Here is a 27,570-nt window from a genome sequence, read left to right on the forward strand (position 1 = left end):
GTGTGTGTGTAACACCCCCCCCCCCCCCCCACCACCACCACCCACCACCCTCCCTCTTCCCGCTTCCCGTCGTAAAGGATTATTTGGATTTATTGTGCAGGAGGGCTTATGTGCCCAGCTGGCTCACTTGTATAAATTCTCTTTGTATGGTGTACCCTGACACGCACACACACACACACACACACACAAACACAGTGCATTATGTATCTGTGTATCTGTTCATGCTACAAGGCCATTTTAACCAGCATTCATGTGTGTATGTGTGTGTGTGTGTGTATGTGTGTGTTTGTACCCACCCATGGTCAGATTGATCCATCACCGCTGGGTTGAGAGCGAGAAAAAGGAAATTCTTGATTGTTTCAGTTTCATGTCCCTTTAATTGATGACATCATCAGGGGCAGGCCAGTGATGGACGGATGACTCCATAGCTCTGCAGCTGGCACACGAACGCCTCTGCCATCTTTTATTTCCTGGCTTTTCATCCTATATTAAATTCAAATGCATGGTCATTTATTTGACCAGAACCGCATCAATATTTTGACTTGTACTACATTAATCTGGCTTTGTTTAAGCTTTGTTTTTACCTCCATGATACACAGGCAACATATTGAGGTGAATGAAAATGGGAAATATTATCTTCAGCTTTATTATCTTCAGGATTTATGGAACAAATGGAGAATAAAAAAACTGATGTTGGCCATTATTGACAATATTGACTACAGTAAAGTACACTGCCTTAAAATGTCACCCATCAATCCCTGCTCATGTTTATTTCATGCCAGTGTTCGCTACAAGCCAGATGATATAGGCCTCAGAAGTGTAATGAGTTGCTGTTGCATGAGTAATGGTATCATTCAGGCCTATTTATCCCAGTGTGTTTGGTAAATGAACTCCATGCCTGTCTGTCTGCCTGTCTGTCATCGTGTGTGTTTGCATGCTTTTGTGTGCTTGGTTATTTATATGTGTGTGTGTGTGTGTGTGTCTGACTGTCACTGTGTATGCCGGTGGCCCCGCTTCCGAGGAAGAATCTCATTAGCTGGTTGTCTGTTTCTGTGTGTGTGTTTCTGTGTGTATGTGTGTGTGTGTGTGTGTGTGTGTGTCAGAGTGTGTGCCTGTGTCTGGGTATCAGTGTTTGGACAGGAGTGATCTGGCTATGTGTTCCCTTGTTGTTGGCTCTCAGTGTTATGGGGTCTACACACCAGAGCAAAAATGTTGTGATAGTGGCAGTGGCCAGTTCATTTAAATTAAGTATGGAGGTGAATGGTGGGCAGGTACCGACCCATTGATTTTTGGACAATAGTAAATTTCAGTGGCAGTTTTCCAATAGTTGTCAGTTCCCAGTAGTTCGGACGTGGTGATTTTCAGCAGCAGTTTTCAGCCATGTTTGATCCAGTCCTGCTCTCCTGTCACTGCTACCGATGCTGCTGTGCCTATTGGCCTTTTAGAGTGTGGTGCATGTTTCTATGAAGATGCTATGGAGGGTGGTGTTATGTATGTTTAGCCAGTATTTCATAATTGAAAGAAGGGGGAGCAATGGTGATGTCATGAAAACAGTCAGTGAGACTCATTAATTTATTCAAACTCTATGGTGAGGGACTCCCATGAGGGACATTTGGTTTGCAGACGGGGTTTACAGTAAAACACATAACAAAACAATAAAACAATAAAAACACTTCACAAAAGAAGCACAGTAAAACATTAAACAAATCTCTGCACCATATGCCACACACAAACATTGGTTGATAAGACCAGACAGGGAGTTATTACCTCAATATAATGTAATAAAATGTAGCATGAAAAAAAAATGTATCAGTCCTCAGCAAGTTGACATGCTATTGCACCATGAAAAAGACCAAATGGTACAGTAGATCTTGTGTTGAACATTACAATAGTACAACAGTCTCATGCTGTGTCACTCATAGAATTATGAACAAACATTACAGCTATCTAGGCTATAACTAAGGTCATGACCATGATATACCTGGAAGTGCCCTTTCTACCCATGCTAGTCAGACTTGGGAAGGAGCTGTGATTGTAGCCCACAGCCACTTCGTGATCAATGATGTCTAATATGCTGACTGAGCAGGTATAGATGCGTGACAGTGCTTTAAGATAAATAATAAATATATGCTCTCTCACAGCGATAAAAACACTCAGAGAACACAATTCCTACTAGTTAATGATTAGCCTCATCATTCAAAGCTATTGATCCAAGGCTTCCCCTATGGTACCTGTCTACTATATGTGTTTTGAAGGTTAAAGTCTAGCTACATCTTGCACTGTGTTAATCAGTAGAAAGGGATAGTGTTACGTCTAAAAAACAAACAACAACCTAATCTTTTTATATGTTCTGTCTGGCTTTTGATGGGTAATCTCTATCAATCTCTCTATTACAGGGACATAGCAATATGCAAATTTCATGATTCTGATGCAATATCAGAAATGCAGAGTTGCCTATGGTGGCACAAGGATAGTCTGATAATAGTAGCAGAACCTAACTGGTGCTTAAAGGATTTGACAACCAGTTGTCCTGTAGACTGCCACAAGGGAATCACACACTAATAGTATGTCAATGGAAGGTTCTGCAATTTTAGTTCAACAGTGAGTGATGATGAGCTAATCTATAGGACCCCCACCCCCTCCCCGCTCTCCTAGGAGTGTGCTGTCCTGCCATCAGCTGCATGTGTCACGGGCCAGGTATTGGGTAACAGTTGCAGGGAGGGGAAAGCAACAATCTGCAAATAGCTTCCCTTCCATTAGAATGGCTAGCACAGGCTTAGCGTGGACTGTGTGACGGCTGGATTACAGTCAGGTGTTAAAATTGGACGCTAATCCTGGTTAGTGCTGCTTTTTAAAGCCCCGTGCCATGGCCAGCATGGTCATCCCTGGGTTAAGAGCTGGGGCAAAAGACAAGGGAAGAGGGATGCATTTAATAATTTGTGCTAGCAGCAGGGATGCCAGACCCCCTTAGTACTTTAAAATCCCTCCAGTGTGTATGTGTGTATCAAGATACAGTAGATATGGATGTAGTGGTAAATAAAAAAGTGGGTAAACTATGACCTGCAGTTATTGATCATCATAAGGAAAATGACCACCAATATAAACAAATCAGTTATACTTTCAGAAAAGCATTATATTATGCATATGCTTAATCTGCTTGATACTACTTACTATGATATATTCTATGAGTTTACATCATAAAGATTTATGTCAGCCTGAAATGGCAGGTACTGTAAACTGAGTCTAGGTGGGTTTACTGCGGGAGGGATTACTGCATCCCTGGTTGTGGTGCACAGTGTATGTACTTTGATGCTAGCCAAACGTCTTTGTAAGTAACAGATCTCCTGTGTGCTTCTCTGTAGTCACGATGCAGCCTGTGCTTGTGCGGCGCTGATTTCACTAGTAGCTTACTCAGCTTCCCCCCAGGTAACCGTGCAGGAACATGGTGGGATGCCTGCTCCCACGGGACTTTGAGCCTAGGAGTTGAAAGAGTTTGTTTGTAGTGGCATTTTCTTTAACCAGTTGCTGGAAAAAAATTAACAGATCAATCACATTTCTCTGGCACAAACCTCATGCTTCAGTTGTAAATTCACATCCATTGACATTAGTGGCTGCTCTTTCTTTTATATTCCTAGTTTATAGCAGTAGGAATCAGACTGTCGCAGGAGGCCCAGTGCTTAGGACCGGTCAGGCTGAACCTTGGATAAACCCTTGACTGGAATGTTACTAAGCAGAGGTCAGAGAGGACAACTAGGTCTACAGTATATGGTGGGCTCCACCTCATTCCTTAGATGCTAAGATATTATCTGACTTGTTTAATAATTTGTAATTATTTTGTTTGAGCATTATGGGAGTTGAGAGGGGAGGTTTTCTTCAAATATCACATGCTAACATACAATTAAAAACAAAACAAAAACAACCTTTTCACTTAAGTCCCTGTCCATCAGCTCATTGTGTTTGCTGGCCATCTTGAATGATCATGCATAGCTTTGTGTGTCATTTTCAAGCAATCAATGATGTGTTGTTTGGTGGGAATGTGCCTCACCTCCTTGTGCCAAAACACCACAACACAAGGTGTTTGTATGTCCTTCTGAAATGGTAGTGGATTAGCGTACAAGCATGCAGGTTCATTTCCATTGACTCAGCTTGTCAAGAGCATCTCAGCATGAAATATCATCTCTTTCCATTGGCTTATAATGGAACCAAGATGATCTTGCTGCTGAGATCCTTGTGGGAAGCCCAGTCTGTGTTAGTATTTAGGTCTAGTGCCAGGCCTTACACAGCAGCTTAACCTTAACCCATCACTGCTATCAAATATCATGAAATTCAGGCTTTATCCTTCAACAGGCTTATATGTCCATTGATGCATTTTTTTTTTTTTTTATATGCAATAGATGTGGGCCATACCGGCTGCATGAAACATTTGTGTTAATGGTGTATGTTTCCTCTGGAACCCTTTAGGGATTGTTAAACTTCCCCCTGTCCTAGACCCAAATGAGAAATTTAGTGTCTTGCCATTGGGCCCAAACGCACTATAACTCTTGTCATGTGGGGGATGCATCGTAACTCGCCCTCACTAGTCAGGGGGAGAAACAGGGTAGCATAACCTCTGAACAAACAGTATGACATGAATCCTGTGTGTTTAAAGGAAAAAATTAAAAGAAAGCAGAATTATATCTCCCTGCCATCCCCCCATGTTTTGGGTCTTGTGTCATAGTTTTAGAATCTCTGCTTTAGAGCGCTGTGTAGCTCTAACCTGGTGTTAGTCTAGTCTGATGGGTGTTGCTGTGGCCTAGACGCTCCCATGGACACACACACACACACACACACACACACACACACACACACATATATACCCACCATGGAATTCACTGCAAATGGACACTACTTGCACACAGGCCTTAGATTATCATAGTCCCCAGGTGCTGATTAATATGACATTTTGTGTTATCAGCCAACAAGCCCATCGAGATGTAGAGTCAGAGGGAGAAAGAGGCCGACAGGCAGGATGCTGCAAGGAGTAATGTTAGGGCTGCTGGCAGCTCTACAGGAAATTCCTGCACTGGAGCAGAATAGGAGTGGCAGATTACTGCTTTAATAACATGTGTTTGCAGCACATGTGTTAGTATTGCGCAGTCGAACAGTAGTGCATGTAGTACTGAACACTCTAAGCTTTGTGCACAAATTGATAGAACGTATGTTGTGTTGAAGGAAATTGGTACACAGGTTGGGAAAGTGACCGACAAGGCTACTAATGACGTCAGAAGGTATTCTAGGAAGGTGACAAGTCTGAGTCACCGGCTTTTCTTGGAGACACAGCAGTGTGTGTGCATGCATGCCTGCTTACATGATACAATATGATACGATGCTGGCATGGAGACTTGTATGTGTGTGCATGCTTATGTTGGTGCGAGTTGTTTGTGTGTTTGTGTGTGTGCGTGTCTGCCACACTCTGTGAGCAGACCACAAAGGAAGGCTCACTGTTGAATAGAATAGGTCCTTTGTGGCCGCGGTTGACAATAACTTTGACAGAGACCCAAATGAACTTTCCCACAACGAAGACACGCAGGGACAGAGACCGAGACCGAGGGGAGGGAGGAGGGGAAGGGAAGCGCAGTCAGAATGAGTTGTCTTGTTCTTGTTCTCACTCTCCTCACACCTCTTCACCCCACATTCATTCACACACGACAGCCCATCATTCTCACACGACAGCCCTTCCAATTTCCAATTTGTTCTTTGTGGAGACACACACACAAACACACACACACGCACACTCACACGCACATGCACCAGCTTATGTAATGATGCCTCAGATAGACAGATAAACAGGCATGTTTGTGTAATCCAGTGGTAGCTGGAGGAAGACAAGGTTCTTTTGCAGCGTAATCAGACCCTTTCCTTAGGATAACATACCTGATGTCAAAATGTTCTGCTTCCTGATTCAGCTGCACAAAGGCCTTTGTAATAAATGTCAACAGACAAGTACGACTACTTAAAGGTATTTTGCATTTGCCTGTCTGAACCTGTCTGAAGAAGCAGTGTATATAGAAAAATATAAAAAAGCACTACAGTAAATCTGCCTTCAGTCACATTCTGTTCCCAGGCTGTGTGGCTGTGTCATGCTACTTCCCCATTGCCTTTTATCATATAGTGTAACTACTGTATAGTGGCAAAGGCGACACTATTCAGTCTAAGCTTATATCTGCCATTATGAGAAACTCTCAAAGCTTTAGCTCCATTTGCGCTGGAAGAACAGCGCCCTCTTCCTGTTTTGTGTCATAAAGCAATATTTACAATAGTTATACTTATGTCTCAAAATCAGTGCGGTAATGATTTATTGATGTTAAAATGCTACATGTTACACCTTTAAGACAAACGGGAAGTAGCATAGACTGTTAACCAAGAGACATGAGACACTTTTTTTTTTTTGCCTGACAGGACCCACACAGATATTAGAGTAGGTGACAATAGGTGATTTGTTGTCAAAGATATGTGGTCTAATTTACTACAATGGCTGTAGGTTTACCAAGGGAAAGCTGGACAAGCGTTTGTATTGCTGCTGTAACACTAATGTCATCACAGTGATAGGTTAGGGTCTGTGCAGTGGGTGCCTCTGTGGCGTGAATCGTGTCAAAAAAGCAGACGGGGAAAGTCTCATTGCCATTGCCGGATCTATCAACAAGCAGAATGCGGGCTAGAGCCAGTAAAAGGTAGTTTATTGCCCTGCTAATGACCTTTATCTTGTTGTGAGAGACAACACACACATCCACTGTTTGCTAGTCAAAGTTTTATGAATGGCGTGGCGTGCTATGCTGTTTGACTGATGCTTCCTCTCTGTGTCTGCCCCCCCCCCCCCCACTTCCTCTTAAGGATGTGTTAAGGTTACAGACTAGATCCTCTCTGAGCATGTGACCCCGGATTAGAAGGTCTTCTTTTATCTCTCACTCCTCCCAGACATACACACACACACACACACACACACGTACGCTAGGAAATGGTGCTTTGATGATAGTGTCTTTGACAGCAGCGACAGAAGCCATACTGTACGGCTCGGAGAGCAATCCAAAATACCCCATTACAGAAGGAGAGACGAGACGGGCAGAGAAGCAGAGAGAAAGAGCCATAAAAAGAGAAAGAGAGAGAGAGAGGCTGAGAGAAACCGAGAGATAGATGAAGGGAGAGAGTAACGTCTGGCAAAAGGGAAGAAGCAGGTAAACAAAATGGGGAGTGGTTGAGATAGAAGAGGAGATGAGGGGAGGTAAAGTGTCCAAGTGGAGGAGAGGCAGAGGCAGAGACGGAGAGGCAGCGATAGCGTGAGAGTAGGAGAGCTAGATGGAAAGAAGCAATGATAGCGTCAGAGCCCCAGAGGGAGAGGGGAAGACAAATAAATACAGAGGGAGAGAGAGACAGAGAGAGAGACAGAGAGGTGGGAAAAGGGAGGGAGAGAGGACAGTATATATGATCATCATGCAAGGCCTGTATTTTGTTGAGTCACTTCCTCGTTTGGGTGACATCACTGGTCTTTTTTGGCATCCTATCAGCTCGCTTGGTGGGAACACTGTCTCAGAGTGAATGGAGGGGGAATGCCTGAAATAACACAAATGGAAGTATGCAGTGACACAAACACAAAAAGAGTGTTAAACAAATCAAAACTATCTTATCTTTTAGATTCTGCCTTGATGGAAAGGCAAAGGCTTTGGAAAGAAATGCATACATAGGCATCAACTTCACTATTTATATTTGTCTAAAAAACAAATTTCAAGCATTTAAGCATAAGCCTTTAGATCAAACTGGCTTTAAGATCATGAAAAACATAGTACATTCAATCAGACGTGTCCAAACTTTTGACTGGTAGTGTACTGTTCACTTTCCGCATCCAGCTTGTCCCATCTTGATTGTCACCATCACTAATGTCACATTCATCTATTGCCACCCCTTTCTATTTGAAAGGGCCGAGCCTAGTTAGCCTCACTTGTGTACAGTTTGCTAATGCAATTCTTTGCCAGTACCAAGGTGTGTTTTGCTGCTCACCCAGAAGCTTTTTCACATCAATGAGCCCATTCAGGTCGCTCAATCAACCCTCCTCATTCACTGTTATGTATTGCCCCAGAATGATGATGTTTTTCATCTCAAACACATTAGAGCCCAAACAATGGCGACACTGACTCTGGTGGCTGCGTCTCTCTCTCTCTCTCTCTCTCTCTCTCTCTCTCTCTCTCTCTCTCTCTCTCTCTCTCTCTCTCTCTCTCTCTCTCTCTCTCTCTCTCTGTCTCTGTCTCTGTCTCTGTCTCTGTCTCTGTCTCTCTCTCTCTGCTCCAGCTCTGTGCAGCCTCCGCCTCACACCAGCAGTCCTTTTCCATCTGAGAACCTTTCTCTTCTCTCTCTTTCTGGAAAGATCTTTCTCTCCTTTCTTCCCCTGAGTGTCTCTTATTTCCTGTTGTCCTGCTGATGTGGAACGCTTCTCTTCTTTCCTCTCCTACGCTCCTTTCCTTTCTTCCTGCACTGTCTTTTATATTATACAGGGAGGGATGGAGAGGCATGGCGGTGGGGATACCCTCAGGGAAGCTGGATTTATTTTGGCCATATATTATTAATGGCTTCTGTGTGTAATGTATTCAGCTCCCAAGCTAGTTAGTGCTTGGCATGTTCTCCTTCTGCTCTCACTGTTTTAATTTTAAAAAATCAAACAGTTGACATTAAATCTTATTGTTATCAAATATATGGAAGTTGTCTGACCTTGCTTTTCCCGATTTTTTATTTTTTTTATTTTTTTATTTTTTTAATCGCAAGGCACCTGAACTCGACACTGGTATTGATACATTTGAAACGGCACAGCATGAGAGTGTGTGTGTTTGATGATGCAGGTCTCTGGTGTTGTTGTTGTTGTTGTGCATGCAGTGTGCCAGAGCAAAGCATGAAATTGCTGTTGCCCTGTCCTTTATAACAAGGGTTTGTAAGCTTTTTCCACCCCGTGACCCTAATTAGTAATTTAGTCTGTCTAGTACCTTAACTCATTTGAGCGTGTTGTTTTTTTGTGGGTGCCCACCGAAACTAGGCTTGAAATCCATATATCGTACTGAAACACAGTTTAAAGGAAAAAGTCACTTTTGGATACTCTTACTCTGTTATATCAATCTATGATGTTCAGTGCAGTTCACTTATTTTGTGCTGAACTGTTGCGATTTACTCTTTTATTGTATCCACTTTCCCTCAACCTGCTTTTTCTACTTCTACTTCAGTTAGCGATTTCCTACATTTCCCAGAATGCCTTCTGACAACCCCTAGAGAATGTGCATGAACCTGCGGCATTCAGCTGTGGGTTATATGTGTAGGTGAAGAGAGCGATGGCGATAGTATAGTAAGAGCAAGAGTTTTTCAAGTTGAAAAAAAGCGAGTCGCGCCCCTTACTCAAAACACAACATGTCTTGTAGCTGCATTGCATTCTGGTCTATCGAGGCTACTGTCAGTGGAGAAATTGGTTTCTCTTCCTCTTCTACAATGGATTTCTCCCTGTGTGATTTTTGAGCGTCGGTGCAACATGGTGAGTCTGGAAAGAAGCTCTTGCTCTTTGATTCTGAGGGACTGACACCAAAACCTGATGTTATGTTGATTGTTTTAGATCAGTGTTTCTCAACCCAGCCCCCCCCCCCCTTGTTTTAGCTCCAGCTCTATTCTTGCACACCTGATTCAATTAAGGTGTCATGAGAATGTGTGGCCCTTAATTGAATCAGTGTGCAGGAGTAGAGCTGGAGCTAAAAATTGCAGGACAGGGGGTACATTAGGACTGGGTTGAGGAAAAACAGTTTTAGATAGCTGATAGATTTTTCTGCTATCAAACTCCGTTGTAGCTGTGCTGGAAATATCTCAGCGTGACCTCACACCGTCTACGTTTGGTTTATCCGTGGGAGTGAGAAAAATACAGCAAACAACCAATTGTGCCCAGAAATGCAAGGTACATCGCCAGTAGCTGTTTTTTAAGTGTTTTTAGGGTGCGATTTTCCTTTAAGAAATGAGACATTTTAGGAATATTTGCTTTCAGCACTATGTGCTGACATTAGTAGGCTTACCAGAAGAAATGGCATTGGATTGGTCCGTGTATGTATGACAAATCCCCTTTTTGTCATATCTGTGGCTGTGTCTGGGGCCGACACTGGGTGTATGTGTACTGTATGGCTATGAGCCAGAGCTGTGCAAACAGATGTCGGTTTCAATCAGCGGAGGATGCAGTGACACAGTGACGCAGACACATGGCTACAGGAAGAGATTAGCAGCTTTTAGATTGATACCGGGAGGGTGGAGAGATGTAGTGATGAGGGAGGGATTGAAAGGTTGGAGGGATGGGTTGATGCAGGGCTAGATAGAGAGAGAGAGAGAAAGAATGAGAGAGAGAGGGAGGGATGGAGGCAAGGATTGAGGGTCAGAGTAATGAGATCCATGAAAGTGGGATGAATTGAGGGTTTTGAGGATGTGATTAAAAAGAGAAACGCGCACAGCATGGGTGCAAGTGTCTCTGGCCAGCTGTGCGTGGCATGTTGACAGGCTTGTACTGTTTGTGCGGAAGCTGTAACGCGTGGGAACTGTGCAGTGTGTGCATGCGAGTGCAAGGCTTTGCGTGTGTGTGTTTTGCATATATTAGGCTCTACATTTTTCCCAGGTTATGTCTATGCATGTGTGAAAGAGCGAAAGTGCTTGAAATGCTTCTCAGTATCATTCCTGCCAGCTGTGGCATGCAGCAATATAACACCGTGTACGCCAGTGTGCGCACATTACACGCATATTTGTGCAAGTGTTTGCATCTGTGTGACTCTCAGTAAAAAGAAAACATGTTTGCAGACATGACTGTGTAGCTGATGTCAGTCACTAAACTGAGGTCATTGTTTTTAGCCCCTAACACCTCTCCAGACAGATTCAGCTGTCACTTGGTCCTGTAGCTCCATAAATTAAGCCTTATCTTATAATTAGCCTTTATCTAAGAATTTAAGAGTCATTTTTGATATATGTGTGTGTGTGTGTGTGTGGGAGAGAAGAGTCCAGGGTGACTAATCCATGTATGCTCTGTCTCAGTTCACCACCAGCTTGGCGGAAGCCATAAAGAAACAAACAGAAGCAAATGAAATGATGGCGACTGAGGCATCATGGTGGCTCACAGGGCTCAGAGGCCTTCCACTGTCTCATAATGTTGTGGGTTCGAATTCAACTCACCTGTCGTTTTTTCATTTTAGACGCATATATATTATCTTTGTGACAGTATTCACCACTAGGCTGTAATGTTGAAGGAATCTTTTTTTTTTTCTGCGGCTGCATGATTCTGGTTAAAATGATCATTCTGTTTATTTTGTTAGATACCATGGTCACAATTATTAATCACAGTCATGATTTGAGGAACTTGATTATCTTATTGCACTTTTGACATCTTACTGTATATCAACATCTTGACTATCAGCTACAGAGGATGTTCTAAAAGAAATGAAATGTTTCAATAATGCTGATATGCCAATATTTTAACTTTGGAAACTATAATTGTGATATATACAATTATAGACAATTGTGCAGCCTTACTTTCACCACAATGTTGACAATTGTGTGTGAGTGCAAAAGTCATTATCTATATAATACACTGTATACAATTGTACATACAGTATAACATAGATCTACATAATCTGTATAGGCAGGTTCTCAAAAGCATAGAACAGTAGAAATGGTTCTGTATAAAACTGTATAAAACTGTATAGCTTTTATACTTTTTTTTTAAGGATTAAGTGCAAAGGGAGTGGTAGGATATCCTGGCCAATACTCATGATGATGTTATGAATGAAGTAAGGGAATTAATAATTGCATGGAGACTGACAGTATGTTATTGGCTTTCTGTATGCTTGCTTTCAGATGAATAGCTGTGATTAATTAGCAGATTATGACTGAGATTGTTGATTTAGAAAGATGCCTGGTAAACCATAGACTTAAGCAGCTCTGTTGTCTGCTTTGCCTGAATTAGAGATAGGCCCTCTCTCTCTCTCTCTGTGTGTGTGTGTGTCCTGCTGTCATTTTAAGATGACCTCAATCATCAAGGTTTTCTCCTATCCAGAACACATTGTGTTTGCATACATGAATGTGCCCATAAAGGTGTACATGGATTTGTGTCTGCATTGCACATATGAGTTTGTGTGTGTGTGATGATGATGATGCTGGAGACGGTCCTTTGCCAGCCGTTGTCCCAGCAGCTATCAGATGGATGACTCATAGCAGATAGGATTTCATTAGCAGACATCAGACCTTCCACAGAATAGAGGAGCCATTGATTTTCACCATATCAGCAGGGAGAGAGAGAGGGAGACAGAGAGGGAAAGAGAGGGAGAGCAAAAGGGAGGCAGGGAGAGGTGGGAGACAGACAGAGGTACAGAGAGAAGCGCGATTGAGGGGAAACTGCATATCAGCGAAACTAAACCACACGGCACAAAGCACCTGTCATCTGAATTCCCACTGTAAGACACTGGTGAGGATTACCGAATGGAGCGTTGTCTCTACGGTGTCTGTGCATATGAAGAAAGATGGCCACGCAGGATTTTTGATACCCTATCTGTTTGTCTTTGAGTCATTTTTAAGTCGGTATCATTCAGAAAAATGTTAAAATTCAACAGGGGAGGATGGGGAAGGGAGGCTTTGTTTAATATTCTGCAGTTTTCCCTTGAAGTCTATATTTCCTACAGGGAATGCATTAAGGAATTTGTTAACTCGGATCCTGTGTTCTGGTAAATGTGTTTGACATATTTCCCTTTGGTATAACAGTAATTGTTTTCGCGACTTGCGAGTTCCTGAGCAGTCGCCCACCTACTGTTCCTATAACCGGTGCTGATGCTGACACTTGTTTTTCTCCCAGTTGTATGAATATCAAACCTTTAATACCATCATAAACCAAAGGAATGGATTGATCCATATTGTATATTTTGCACTCTGGGATTACTTGTTGAAGAAGTCATTTTGTCTAAAGAAAGTGACAGGGAAAATGCTTAATGTTCACAGTGAATATAACCTTCAGTGGTTCAGTAATGTCACAGGCTTTTCAAAGTCACATCAGATGAGAGTAACTGAACATGGACATTTTTAACCAAAGTGTATCATTATAGGTAGTTGCAGCCCCCCCCCCCCCCCCAATCCCCTCCTGACTCCCCAGGGCTAAGCTGTGCCTCGTGGTATGGCATAAATTTAGTGATGCCTTCTTGTTTCTGTCCTTAATTGTGATGCACCCACCTATTGTTAGGGAGGGAGGGATGGAGGAGTGAAGGGGAGAGAGAGACTGACTGATAAATACCAGGAAGGACAAAAAGACAGAGACAGTGATAGATCAGAAAGAGAGCGATATTGATATCACAGTCCCTTACATGGACATCAGTATGGACAGTGCTGTCAGGTTACTCTTGCTATCTTAAGCACTAGCAAAAAAAGAGAAAACAGCCTGGAACCAGCATGCAATTCACCAGCCAAATTAATTTTCACACCTTTTCTGCCTTATTGGATAGTACAGACGAGAATAACAGGACAGGAGGAATAAAGAGAGAGATAAAGGTGAATTGATGCAAACTGGATCCAAGATGCTCTGCAGCCTTTCTCCCTGCACCACAGAGTCATCACTCTTCCCCACTTTAAACAGTTTCTCACAGATTCAGGACCTTATTGACCTTTTTTTGTTCAGGGACTGTGAGAGATTCCTCTCTGGCCATTTAGCATCCTTTCAAAAACAATGGGCTGGGCAAACCCACGTGTCCAGAGTGCAATTTGTCCAAATTTAAAAGGGGAGGGTGGAGGGGAGAGAGAAGTCCCTCCCCTCACTTTACCACTAAGTTAACCACTATCTATAGTTGGCAACAGCAGTGCAGTAGGAATGTCATCCTGTTCTCTTTCCTTCTTTAAATGAGATTACGCCCACTAACTGGCTCTTTAGTTGTACATCAGCAGAATTTCTCATCTTCGAGGGTTGTTTGAAGTTGATTTGCCTCGAAGACGACCACACCGCAAATACAGGATGTTTGACAAGCTCTTCTCCACCCATGCTGAGGGCTATTTTTCTCAGAATCACAGGGACGTTTCATTCCTCTCCCCTCTGGCGAGTCATAAGAGCTAGCGCATCACTCAGCCCTCTGCAAATATGTGTTTTGTTTGCCATCGTTGGGGAACCAAAATGGAGACTGTCCTCCGTACTGTTCAGCAGCATTCATATTTATGTCAGGTGTTCCCTTAATGCAGCATATGCATCTGTTTAACCCTTTGAGCCTGGAAGCCAAATGGGAATTAAAATCCCTCAGTACTCAAGTACCCAGATTTATTAACACATGAATGTATAGTGTAACTACTCTCCTCCTGTGGGCACAAAACATAAGTGAGCCCCGGTCTTATTTTGCGCCCCAACCTACTGTTGTAATGTCACGCAGTCTGTGTTTTTGTTTTCCCATCGGCAGCTGATTCACAGCTGATTTTGGTGCATATTTGGTAAACATGGTGTATCTGAATTAATCTTCTGTGTACTGGATATTTACATCGGCTATGTATCCTGATCATCATACTTGTACCAATTCCTCTTGGCACTGTATGTGAGATTCTGTCCAAACTGTGATTGTGTGAGATATACTGTAGGTATTATATATTGATTTTCTCATAAAAAATGCTGTTAGGCTAGCAGAATACTTGAGATCCCATTCCTAGAATCCAATATTTTGATGCCTTTTAATTTCAATTGATTGCCTTAAAACTGATTGAAATTGAAACTGATACCAAAAAAATGGGTACCAAGCCAGGAGGGGGTTTCACATTCTTTTTTACCACAGTGTGAGCCAGAGAGGGAGAGGGGAGCGGAGTGGAAGTTAGCCAGCACCGGCCTCAGGCTGTCTCTGCCGTTTATACTGTCTGAGAGCACAGCAATGGGATTCTGCATGGTGTGAATGTGTGTGTGTGTGTGTGTGTGTGTGTGTGTGTGTGTGTGTGTCTGTACGCGTGCATGCATGCAAGAGCTCGGGGGCTGCTGTTTGAAGTAGGGCCTACACCGTCCTCCTCCATTTTGCATTATTTTAGTGCAGCAGTTGCAGCAGGATTCTCCTGTGATGGCCCCTGTTATCGTTTTAGAAGTAACAGCATGTTACATAACCGCCGAACACTGAAAAGAATGTCTCTTTTCTAAATATCTCTGTGCAGCTAACACAACGTGCTGAACAGGTATTGACAGCAGCACGATGACACGTGTTGAAATGTAACACAGAATGTGTTGTCGCAATTGAGACGCAAAATTTTCTTAGAATATTATGGGTATTAATCGTTCAGATTTATGCTTTCTTTAGAATAGAAGGTAATTCACATTCCTTAAGCATTGTTAAAAGTAAAGCATCGGATGTGTGAAAGTATTTGTCCCTTTTTTCCCCAAGTTTTTCCCAACCCATAAATACCTTAGGAGTTTGTTTAAAATCCGGACATGGTTCTTGTTCAGTTGTTCTCTTGAATCAATTTTTCATTGTTTTGGTTACTTTGCATTGCCGAAGATGGTAGGAAAAAACCGAGAGAAAGATGAAACGACATTGCATGAGCAAAATCTAAACCCACGCAGATGCAAAGAGTGAGCCAGCAGGATGACCCGTGTTCCATGTTCTGCAATCCAACTTCTAACCCAGATAACACCTCAAGGTCCCTATAATACAGTATGAGTGATGGTAGATGTGTGTGTGTGTGTGTGTGTGTGTGTGTGTGTGTGTGGTCTCATGCAACCTGCTGGTTATATAAGGTTTTCAAAAGCACTAGATAGCTGAGTGTTAGAATGACAGGAACCGGTGGTGTGTTTCCTCAAAGTGGTTCCAGATCTTGCGGTTCATTCTAGTTTCTCTCTCTCTCTTTCTCTTTTTCTCTGTCTGTCTCTCCCCGTCTCTCCCCCCTCCCTCTCTCACTCTCGCTCCCTCCGTTCCCCAAATGCAAACAGCAGTCGGCCGTGCGGTGATGTGAACGGTGCTTTATTTGAGGAATGTGACGCGGTGAGAAGCTGCAGTTAGAGGTTTTTAATAAGGCCCGGTCTTAATGGACCAAAGACAGCCGGGGCATTCCTCCGCTGGCCCAAAACCTGACCAAACCTATAATCTGGGTGTGAGGAGGGGCGGGGCGGGGCGGGGTGCAGTGGGCGATCTGCCCTAACCAGGACGGACTGAGATAGATTGTGGGAGGGAATAAGGGAGACGGAATCCACAGGAATTTGGGCCAGCTTTTTAGGATCCTATCTCAATGAGCGGCACGGGAAACGGAGGGGAAGACGAAGTGGAGGGAGAGAGGAGAGGATGCGGTCTCTTTGTAAATATCCTTCCTTTCCGAGTCGTCCATTTTCAAGTCACTTCTGTGTCTCTTCAGGCTGTGAAGTGTTGACACAGATGACACCCCTCTCTACTTTATTTTTCTCTGTCTCTCCTTCTCTCTGTGTCCTCGTTTTTCTAATTGTTTGGTTTTTTTTGGGGTTTTTTTTTACAAACAAAGTAATTTCCTGTGTTCCCCAGAGGCAGAGAAGAAGAACGTGTCCAGGCTGCATCTGAGCCACTGATACACATCAACTCTCTATTAGGCCTCATCTGGACTAGACCACACACAGAAAGCCAGGCAGCACATTGTGTGTAACACTATTCATATGGAAACTTTCATTCTGGGCAGACTCATAATCCGACTATTTATTGTACAGTACGTCTCCTTGCTTCTGTCTCCTTCCCTCTCTTTATGTCTCTCTATCTCTTACATCACACACACGTACACACAAACACATGCACCCGATCCCTCTCTCTGGCACATTGACCAATCATATAGCTGGCACGGTAGCTGCAAGATATCTGATTGGCTGCTGGGAAAGCGGAAAGCTGTGCCCAGGGGAGAAATGATGGAAGAGATTGTCACCTCCCTCTTCCCTGAGTCTTTCTCTTCGTTTGCCTCATCCCTCTCTTTTGTCTTTCGTCCTGCTGCTCCCTCTTGCATGTTTCTCTTGGGTGACCTGGTTTAAGGCAGCAGTACAGCTATAGTGTAATAAAGCACACAGCATGTAGGAAGACAAAGACTTTCGGGCTTATTTCTACCAAATCTCCACCTATCCATGTACTGTGACTGATATAGCCATTGCTATATTGATGTAGTCAGTCTTTTCCTCACTTTCTTTAAGTGGCATGGACAGCAGTGTGTTGTATGCAGAGATTTGCATTCACACACAGCACAGATGTCCAAAATACAGTTTCTTATGCTTCATAGTGGTGGGTGAGGGGGTATTTTTCCTTCTATTTCATCCACATTAAGTGGTTTCCGCATCACAAACAGCACAATTCAATTCTTAAGTCAGATAGGAGGAAATGTTTTGAGACTCGGCTGCCAAATGTGGCACCGCGGTAGATTCAGAAAAAGATGAGAGCGTTTGCATGCAGGAAAACCCAAGCTGATAGCAGAGCAGGTTAAAATTAGCTTAAAACACTGTAGGTGGACATGCTGTCCAGAGCAGCCGTGCTGGAAAGATGCAAGCCAGGCAAGAGGAGAATGCGCTATGCCAATCCATGGACTTTGCCAATTTTACTAGTGCATACAAATGAGTGACTATAAACCAGTTAATTTTCTATAATATCAGAAATTATAGATTACAGATTACAGATCAGAAATATCAGAAGGCATGCAGGTGGTATTTGGCATGCACAGTAGTATAGAGTTACTTCACTTCCCAATTTAGAGAGAGAAAGGAACACTATTGCCATCTGGTTGTGGTTTAAGTTGCCAGAATTGCACCCTTGCTTGAATTAATGTACCTAAATGAGGTTGTAAGGGTGAATCTGTTGTGCGATTTGTAGAAGACTAAAAAGGATTTCTAGAACGTGCATTTTTAATTGCTTAAAAGCTTGAACAGAGAAATTGTAATTTATAGTTTTACAATTCATAGTTTTGTTAAAACCTGTTTAATAAGGTAAAAGCATTGTTTTATTAATTTAGCTGCCCACTAGCCTTATTTATAAAGGGTGTTTAATATGCAGCTGGCTAACCTTTGGCGTCACACCCACACCCTGATTCACTTCATCTACTCCACGGTGCCACAGGTGGGCTGTTGCATGACAGCCTGACATTGATAGTCAACACAGAGGTGTAGCTATAAAAAGCCTAGACCTTACCTTCATGAATAATTAAAACTAACTCTGTTTAAGGGGCTGCCTCAGTCCACCTTGCTTCAGCAAATTGCTATATCAATGAAGCATATTGAGCTACAATATTTTACTAATCATATTTCTTTTGTTAATTACCAGGCCCGAGCCCTCGACTGGCAGCAGGAGCTCTTTCATTTGAAATGATTAAAACTCCCCAAGCCTCAAGCAGGCCTTTGCCTATAGAAACACTCCGCTAACCAACTCACACAATATGTGTTCATAGTTTTTGAGAGCTAACACGAGATGTGTGATAGACAGTGCAACCACCATGGGTGTGCGGAAAATGACGCATCCTTTTTTAGGCTAAGTACCAAGACTTTGTATAGAATGAACCAAGACCAAGAGACAATATTCATGAAGCTGTATCTGTCTGTGTAAAATAACAAACCAAACAAACCATACATACAAAAGATAAGATAAGAAATCTGATGAGTGGGGCTTACACTGTGAAAAGTGTCTCTGGAGACTCTCGGGTGCTGAGAGTTAGCCTCCCAGTCTATCTCCTCTTTGCAGAGCATTGAAGCAGTGCTGACCTATGAGGAGCCGACACCGTGATGAATGGGCTTATCTCACTAACAGGGCTAGTGGGACGAAAGGCAATTTATTAATTATCCTATTGTCTCGATGGAGCTGCAGTCACATACTGTACACACAAGAGAGGACACACAACTACTTGCATGGCCGCTCTGCCTTCCTCTTTAAATACGCAGCCGTACCATCATGTGGACTCTTGTGCGTGCACACGTGAAGACAGGCAAACATACAGTAGAAGAAGAAAGGGAATGGAGGAAGGAGGACTCGGAATGGAGAGCGAAGTGGAAATAGTAAGTACTTAAAAAAAAGTTGCATGATTTAACAATAAAACAACGGCGCTGGTATTTATGGATCATCAGTTCAGTCCGCAGTTATCACTCCCACACAATGTCACACCAGTTTGAGCCAGGAATGGGATCAAAGCCATTTAAGTGATTGGTTACTTGGTGCGTTGGCAGTCAGAAAGGGGATTTGGCATCGAGAAGAGTACCCATACAGTACATTGGAAGGACAAACGGGCCACTCCCCAGAATTATATCTACCGACACACGCACACATAGAGTCCACTTTATAGAAGCTTGATATAACGCTGTGCCTGGGATCAGAAAGGAAAGGTTCAGTGGGTGTAATTGAGACTGGGAGCAGAGTGACTGTAACATAACATATGCCGTTTGGCTGTTGTAAAATAGATGCTTGATTTTATCCCCTCAAGTCTCCTCATAAAGTCTCACTTTTACCATCAAGGTGGGAAAATACCACCAGCTTATTCCAAGATTTTAAACTTGGCTTGGACAGATGCCTTGGACAGTAGCTTTAGGTACTTTGGTTTGGCAATATCTTGATTAAACAGTTTTATCTTATAGCTCCAGACTTGGATCTGTCTTTTGTCTATATATGCACAAGGGTCTAGCCAGAGTTTTGTTTCTTGGACTTGCTGCAGTGCATCGGTGTGTATGGTAACGTAAAAAAAATAAAATAACAACTGAGTAAATGCAGGTATATTCTGTATGTTGTACAGCTGATAACTGATGACAAGCACATAGTCCATCTCAAAGTTGAAAGTTGAGTTCTCTGTGATCATGTTCTTGTAAAGTTTGTTCTCCCCAAAACAACTTCCCAAAAAAACATTCCCCACAAGTGTGCATCGACTTTGAATTCTTGGTGTTAATAAATAGATAAGGAGTCGGAAGAATATCCTTTGACAGTTTTGAGTCTTGGCTCTCTGCTTTCCTGCCATGGCAGACAGTTGCACATCTAAGGAGCTATTGATTGAACTGCCTGCAGATATTGGAATTGCACATGTGAATTTACCTTTGGAGTCGATTTTCCCTTCAACAGAGCGACTGTTCTGCGAGGCTGGTGTGTGTCTGGAGAGGATTTAATCAGGTTGATCCGTCCTCACAGGGGACAGAGGAGATTGGTTGATCCAGTTCCTCTTCCTGTTTATGGGTTAGACTCAGATGGCGTCTGAGATGTTAGCAAATTATGATGAGGGCTAAAGAGTGGAGCAATACGTCCTCTGGTTTGAATCAAGGATCAGTCAAAAATCATTTTTAAACATAATACTGATGCCAGTTCTTTACTTTCATTCTAAAAAATCCCTAAACCAATTAACTCTGGATTTACTTGATAGCGTTCATGAAAACTAGTCAGTTTACCTGAGGTGTGTGTGTCAGCTCCTTACTATTTGATATAATTAGGCTAAGTAAAGTATTACAGTATTATATCCACAGTAGTCCTTGTTTGATGTGTTCTCCCTACTGTGTATGCTTAAGTCTATGTGTGTTTGCTGTCCCAAATGTGTCCTTAGAGACACTCAGCTGGAGTTTCGTTGTTGCTCCTCTGGCATCATGACAAAACAGTTACCTTTGTAAACACACACACAAGCTTATTGTGTTTACCTTTTCTTAGCGGTTTTTCCTTATCGTTTTCCATATCACCACCGGAAGACACATGGAGTGGTCAGGTAACCAGTATTTTGAGATATACAGGTTTTGTGTCAGTATGGCTGTTTACTGCTTGAAAACTGAAGACTTATACCTCAAAGGGCAATGCACTGTTCTAATGGTTTCTAAAAAGGAATAACAATATGTGCTTTGGCAGAATAGGGAGTTGTGATACTAAATCCTCAAAGTTCAAAGATTAAAATATCACAAGTCAGAGAATCATCAAAACTGTAGCAAGGTTGCACCTTATTGTTCATATGTGCGCTTAGTTTATTCTTGAGTAGGACAGGCCAGTCTGATTTTTTTTATTTTTTTTTTATTGACAAAATGATGAAAAAATTGACTCATCAGTGACTCATTTCATCATGCCATGGTCAAATGTGGGCTTACGTTTGTGATGTGTGTGGGTGTGTGCTTGGATGTGTGTGTATGAGCGCAGGAGTGTGTCGAACACTTTCTCACCACAGACCTTCCATCCTTCCTCCTCCTCCTCCTCCTCCGTCTCCTTCTCTCAATGGAACGGAGAGTTCAGACTGAGTCCGAACTCGGATACCTCTGTTTTCAAAAATAATCCATCCTCTCATCTGTGAATCACACTTCATTATACACCCACATCGTCTTTTGCCTTATGGCTCAGCCTCTTTGAATCATTGCATTTGATTGCAAATGGTATAAAATCTCCCTGGACAGTTGAATCACTCCCATTCCCATTAACATTTTATGCATTTAGCTTATGCGCTTCTGCTCCAGAGACTTACAATAAGCTCTGTGAAACAGTGAATCAAGGTAACACAAGTGATTGCACAAGTGTCCTCATGATAATGAAATGCAAGGGACAACAATATAGCGCTAAGAGCTAGAAAATTATAGTGGGTTAGGTATTTAGACTTTTATCCATTCTCATAATGTTGTTCTACCGTTCTGCAGTGCTATAGCTGCTCCAGTATGTAGTATTACGGTTTATAGCATTATAAATGTTACAGTATATGTACTGTAGAGACTCTCAAGTAGGACACACAGGACTTAAAGTTAATACTAGCCATCAAAACAAATCCCAGAATACATTGCAGTCAGTTTCAGAGATTTTCTAAGAATTTCCATCTTTCTTTATCCTGTTATCTCCATCTGTTCTATCTTTGTCTACTCTTCCATTTGTGTGTAAAGGATATTTAGTTTTCCATGTATAGTAATTGTATTATATAAAGACATTTTATATAACATTTTGCAACAGCGTGCCTCTCCTACCATAACAAGAAACAGCTTAGATACATACAGTATCTGTGCTGCATTTGTTATTTTGCTGCATGTACAGTAGCTGTTGCTCTGTCCGGTTCACTGTGAGGTACATTGTGCACTCCACCAAAGAAAACTACATCAGGAGGCTCTTGATCAATATATGTGATTGTGACTGAGCCAGACTGGAGCACTGAAAAGTCATCATGTCTCTCTGGAGCCTCACATAAATGAGGACTGGAATGATAATAAAGGTCCTTGCTGGCTCAGGCCGCAAAAGGAGCAGGGACATACAGCAGAAAGAGGCTAAATTCAATTTGCCTTGTCTTTGGGAGCCAGCTGCATAATTGGAGAACTGATTTTTTTTTTTGCACTCCACCCTCCTTAGGCATCTTAATTGTAGAAGTCTCACTTTCTGCTGCTGGTACAGCCTGCAACAATGTTCTTCTGCTGCACTGTCCTCCACCCATTAGAGGAAGTGTTTAGAAAATGAAAAGTGTTATATCTCATGATGACATTTCTTCTTATTTCCAAACCAGGACTGAGTGGACAGTTCTCCTGATACTGTAGTACGATGAGGACTAGAAAGAGAGGAGAGGAGTATGACAGTATAATGAGCAGGAGTGGAACCTGTCATGGTCCATGTAAGCTGACTAATCCACTCAACTGCTGGGGCATCCCAGAGTTGTTTTCTGTTGTGTAGCCAGCAGCCACATTTTGATGCAGCAAGCCAGACAATCTCACAAGTTGACAGGTCTGGCCTCACTGTCCAATGGGAGGCTTGGAACAAGGCGGGCCCAGAGGAAAACCACTTTCTGTCCTATCAGCTTTAGAGGCTGAAATTCAGGGTGTTGTGATGCCGCCGGCAAGCACTTCAGTCTCCCACTGCATTCGTAAACACCAATGGTGGCTTCAAGTGTGTTTCCATTCAATTCAACATACCGGTAGTCATGTATCCCAGGTACTTGTTTAGTAAATGTATATCCATCTCTAAAGCAATTAACACTGTTTGATTTGTTATAATGGAATTCTACAGTATGATTTGTCTGTGAAAACGGGCTAATTTCATATCACAGCAGAATCATTACCATGAGGAATGAAGAGCTACAATGGCAGACGGATTTGGTGAACACATAGCATGCTGGTGATGGAGAGCCATGTGTTTATTCAGTGCACAGTGAGTGTAAATTTGGGGACAGGACACCCATAGAAGACTGATGGCTCTCCTTTTCCCCGCTGTCTGCAGAGCGGCTGCTGCTCTAGCTGAACTGATTGTTGAACATTACTCCTAAGTCGGCTAAGTCAATGTGCCAGGTAGCAATGACTGAGAGGCGTAACATGCATAAAGAGGGAAAAGAGGATATTTTCTTCCCCCTGCTATTTCATCCTCCCATGGTAATGTGGAGTTCAGCTGCGCGGCTGCAGATGACATTTCTGGGTGCTGTCAGATATTAATGTGGATGAAGGAAGAGGGGAGGATTTCTGCTTTTTTGCTTTTCTCCCATCTGTGACTGCTGTGGTGATTTGTTGTGATAGGAGGACATGACTGGAATAGCTGGGGACTCATCTCCAAGGGAGAAGAGGAGGCCTAGCAGGGGACTACAACCATAGTCTGGCAACACACACACCCCCTTTCCTCTGGACATTTGAAGGGGCTGACTACTGGTCATCTTCTAGTTAAACAGTGTAGATACACACAAGTTGCAGGACCGCCGTTAGCCAAGTCCCTGTAGGTGGAAGGTTTACAAGCTCCAAATTACTTATTTTTCAATGTCTGCTTTTGCCACCAGACTTGGAAAGCACTATAAAGGGGCAAAACAGTGAACTGTGATGGGTGTTTTGCAGAGAAGCGTAATGTAATGATACCTCTTGATTCAAAACAACATTAAATCACATTTTTGATGCTTAAAATTTCACAGCATGCATCTTCTATGGACTTGCTAACTTACAAACAGTGACACATTGAACAACAAACTGCATTATGAATCACATTATCAAGTAAGAAATGTGTGAATACAATCAGTAATCTGTTTTATGGCAGCCATTGTTGAATGCCAGACTTTAAGTGGTGTTTATTGCCACACACAGACCGTCTCATTTGGTCTACATACAGTATATGGAACAAGCAGATGTAGGAAATTGTGGAAGTATCAGGCTTTGGTAGATGCTATTTGGAGCCTAGGGATGGGAGTGTATGAGTGCCAGCTGTTGAGAGAGACAGGGGGGGAGGGAGGTAGAGAAAGACAGAGAGATGCAGAAGAAAGATGGGGAGAGATATGGATAGAATGGAAAGGGAGCCGGTGCACAGATGGATGCGTCACCGCCGCCCTGGCATTCCACAACATCTTTTGTTCTTCGCCACACACACCAACTGCCGGCACTACTGCTGCTATATGGTTTCCGGCCCTGACCCACTTTCCGTAGAGGTGGATGACGTCACTAGCTGAAGCATCTCTCTTTTCACAGGGTGCATCCGCGCAACAAAGGAGACATGTACCATCTGAATCAAACTGTGTGTGTGTGTGTATGTGTGTTTTGAATGGGTGCATTGGGTACATTGTGTGTACGAGTGTTACAGTTGATAGCTCACAGTGCAGCCACCTGGACAATACATTGAAGGCCTAATCTTAGTAAACACACATGCGCAGGCGCAAACACACACGGCCTCTTTGTCTCTTCTCTGTCACACAGACTCTCACACTGAAATGCACAAACACACACACTTGCATGTACACAAACAGGTGATGGATGTTGGTGGCCATTTCTGGAGTTTGTCTAAGTGATTCACAGGCCGTGCCCTGGGCTTTCCATTTGTGCTGCCAGTTAAAGAGAAGGGACATTTGCGCAGGCAGCCTCTCCCCTCCCTGTCCTCTCCGCTCAGCCTTCTGTCTCTGTCTTTGGGGTGGAAGCCAGAAGGTTAGAGAAGAGAGCTTGTGATCAAAAGATTGCAGGCTTGAATCCCTAGACCAGCAGGGAAAATGTAGGAAAGGGAAAGTGAATGAATGATTTTCTCCCTTCACATGCTAGTGAAGATTCATAGTGGACAACAGTAGAAGGCTCTAAGTGAATATAGTATAGTTTGCTTTTTAATTGTATGTTTTGCATGGTCTTAATAATAAATAATAATAATAATGCATTTTATTTGTACTGCGCTTTTCATTCACAGTGAATCTCAAAGTGCTACAGAGTTAAAAAACATAAAAATAAAAACGAAGAAAAAAAAAGAGATTGCTAACAAAAGTTAACATGAAAAAGCCTTCCTGAATAAAAGGGTTTTTAGGCCTGTCTTAAAAGAGTCCAGGGTCTGCGCTGCCCTTAGATGGTTAGGAAGGCTGTTCCACCAGCGCGGTGCAGCCGAGCAGGTCTTGTTTGTAGTACATGTGCGGTTCTGTGTTGTAGTAAGTACGGTGTATCTGCATAATATGTTGATGTGTCTCTGAAATTTGTCGGTGTGTCTCAATTTTCCCCAGACAAATTGCTGCACATCTACTGAATAAAGGTCATTCTGATTCTGTGGGAAACAGAGTGTATCTCTCCAGTCTGCTCCGCTCTGCCTCCTTTAATGCCAGACTTCAGTTTTCAGGCAGAGCAACAAGCCTCCTCATCACATTTTCAGTTCCCAGCAGGGCTGCAAATACCCCCGCATGAAATAAAATGGAGCTTGTATGTGTGTGTGTGCTTTTGTGTTTGTGTGTGTGCACGCATTGGTGCACGTGTGTGTCTCTTCATAATGCGTGTAAGAGAATTTTTCTGCCACTGCGTCATTGCAGCATTGTGAGGTGATTGTTTGTGTATTTGCCAATCTTCACCAGCATCCCTCTCCTCACCTGCCTCCTCCTCCTCCTCCTCCTCCTCCTCCTCCTCCTCCTCCTCAGGACTGGATGGTTGGATGAGTCACTCCAACAAAGGAGCCTTTTAAACCTCCTCCTTTCCTGTATGCCTGTCTGTCATCCTGCTTGTCTACTGTATATTTCACTCTGCCAGCCTGTCTCACTGCTTATCTCCCTGCCTGTATATCTGCTTGTTTTTCTGTCTGCTTGTTTATCTGCCAGCCCCGTTTCACTAATTGCTTGTCTCTCTGTCTGCTTACCTGTCTGCCTGTCCACAGTATCTCCACATGCCTCTCCCCGTGCTTAGTCACAGCTTGACTCAATACCCACCACCCACTTCACTCTCCTCACACTTTAATCCTCTCTTTTCTCGCACTCTCACCTGAGCATGCTGCTACATACACACTTGTGCGTGAATCACCTCACACGCTTGTAAGCATGAGCCATCTGAGTAATACAAGTGTCAAATCAGTCAGGCCACACAGCTCATCCACACGGAAAACAAAGAAATGGCAACACAACCAATCTTGAAAATTAGGGCTTTGGGACTTCAGTTTTGCTATTTTCAATGTACATTAGCTTCCACTATTTTGGCAGAAACCTTCATCGCAGCAACACTGCTATAGGATTGTCTGCTTCATATAAACATCTTAAATATGCGGGTCCTGGCGGAGCTTATAATGCAAAAGCAACAACTGTGAGTTTTAGCATTTATTATGTTAGGATAGCTACATTTAATATTAAAAAGCCACAGACATCACAATTTTTTACCGGGAATGTCCGACACTTATGCTTCCTAATCTCAATGCCGTATTGTCTTCCTCTCTACTTATTATGCGCAGCGGCACAGGTCTCCCATTCACAGTGTGGAGTGGCCTGGTCTGGTCTGCAGTGCTATGGCTGGCAGCACAAGACTGGAGCAGTGTTTTTGTGTGTGTGGTTGGCCAATAGAGCCTCTCCATCTCTCCCTTGTAAAAAGCTTGTTAAGCGGCCTCTGCTGTCCCTGTAGAGCTTATTGCATTAAAAGAGTGCGGTTGAATGCGTATGCAAGGGCATATATGTGAACTGTATGTGATGAATACACTGAAAACCTCATGCAAACAGACATGAAGGAAACCACACACTAGGTACAGTGCACAGAGAGACTGAGACACCAATCAAAACTTCAGTTCTAGATTCAGTTTGTTTCAAGCCAAGCAGTTTCAGAGGAATCCTTCAGTCAATTCCCTGGCCGCCCTAGACGCCATCACAATTTAAAGCAGTGTTTACCTCAGTACTCAGTGCCTTTAAATGGGAAAACAACACAGACAGCTTGGACAGACTCTGCCCTCATATCTCAGCTCTCATCAAGCAATCATCTTACAGTTTACTCCCTGGATCAAATCTCAAGTGAAAGGAAGTTTTTTCAAATTGTAATTGTCTCGCTGAAACAGTGTTTACTTGGACCCTGTGTACCTTTTTTATATAAGGAAAAAAACAATTAAATCTTGGATCAGTTGTGTTTTCTCCTATCTCAACTCTCACCAAAATAAATAATTTTCTGATTGTTCTTCATCAGTGTTTATTTGAGGATGGGATGGACGCAAAAAACGGTGGTGGGCCTTCATCTGGAGTACCAAAGTTGTCATTTGGGTTTTCTGCCTGGAAAAAAGTCTTAATATCCCTTGATCTAGTATTTTCCTCACGCGATCTGGAAAAATCTCAGCCAGGAAGTGAATGAGTAGTGTGCTGCACTTCCTCCAAAACATCTGTCAAAGTGACCTTGAGCAAAACACTGAACCCCCAACTGCGAGATGTAGTGACAAGCAGCACCACTGTTTTTTGTACTGGGCAACTCCCTGGTGTATA

The 27,570-nt window shown here is 42.9% G+C and overlaps 2 protein-coding genes across 2 annotated transcripts in view; one reads left to right on the forward strand and one right to left on the reverse strand.

The window, feature by feature from the left end:
- Positions 1 to 27,570, reverse strand: part of c9h1orf53 (chromosome 9 C1orf53 homolog) — a 485,525-nt gene that overhangs the window by 421,495 nt on the left and 36,460 nt on the right. The gene's annotated exons all lie outside the window — the stretch shown is intronic.
- The window catches only part of sgip1a (SH3GL interacting endocytic adaptor 1a), an 88,557-nt gene that overhangs the window by 18,062 nt on the left and 42,925 nt on the right, over positions 1 to 27,570 (forward strand). The gene's annotated exons all lie outside the window — the stretch shown is intronic.

This window comes from Centroberyx gerrardi, chromosome 9, assembly GCF_048128805.1.
Source record: "Centroberyx gerrardi isolate f3 chromosome 9, fCenGer3.hap1.cur.20231027, whole genome shotgun sequence".
Taxonomy (NCBI): Eukaryota; Metazoa; Chordata; class Actinopteri; order Beryciformes; family Berycidae; genus Centroberyx; species Centroberyx gerrardi.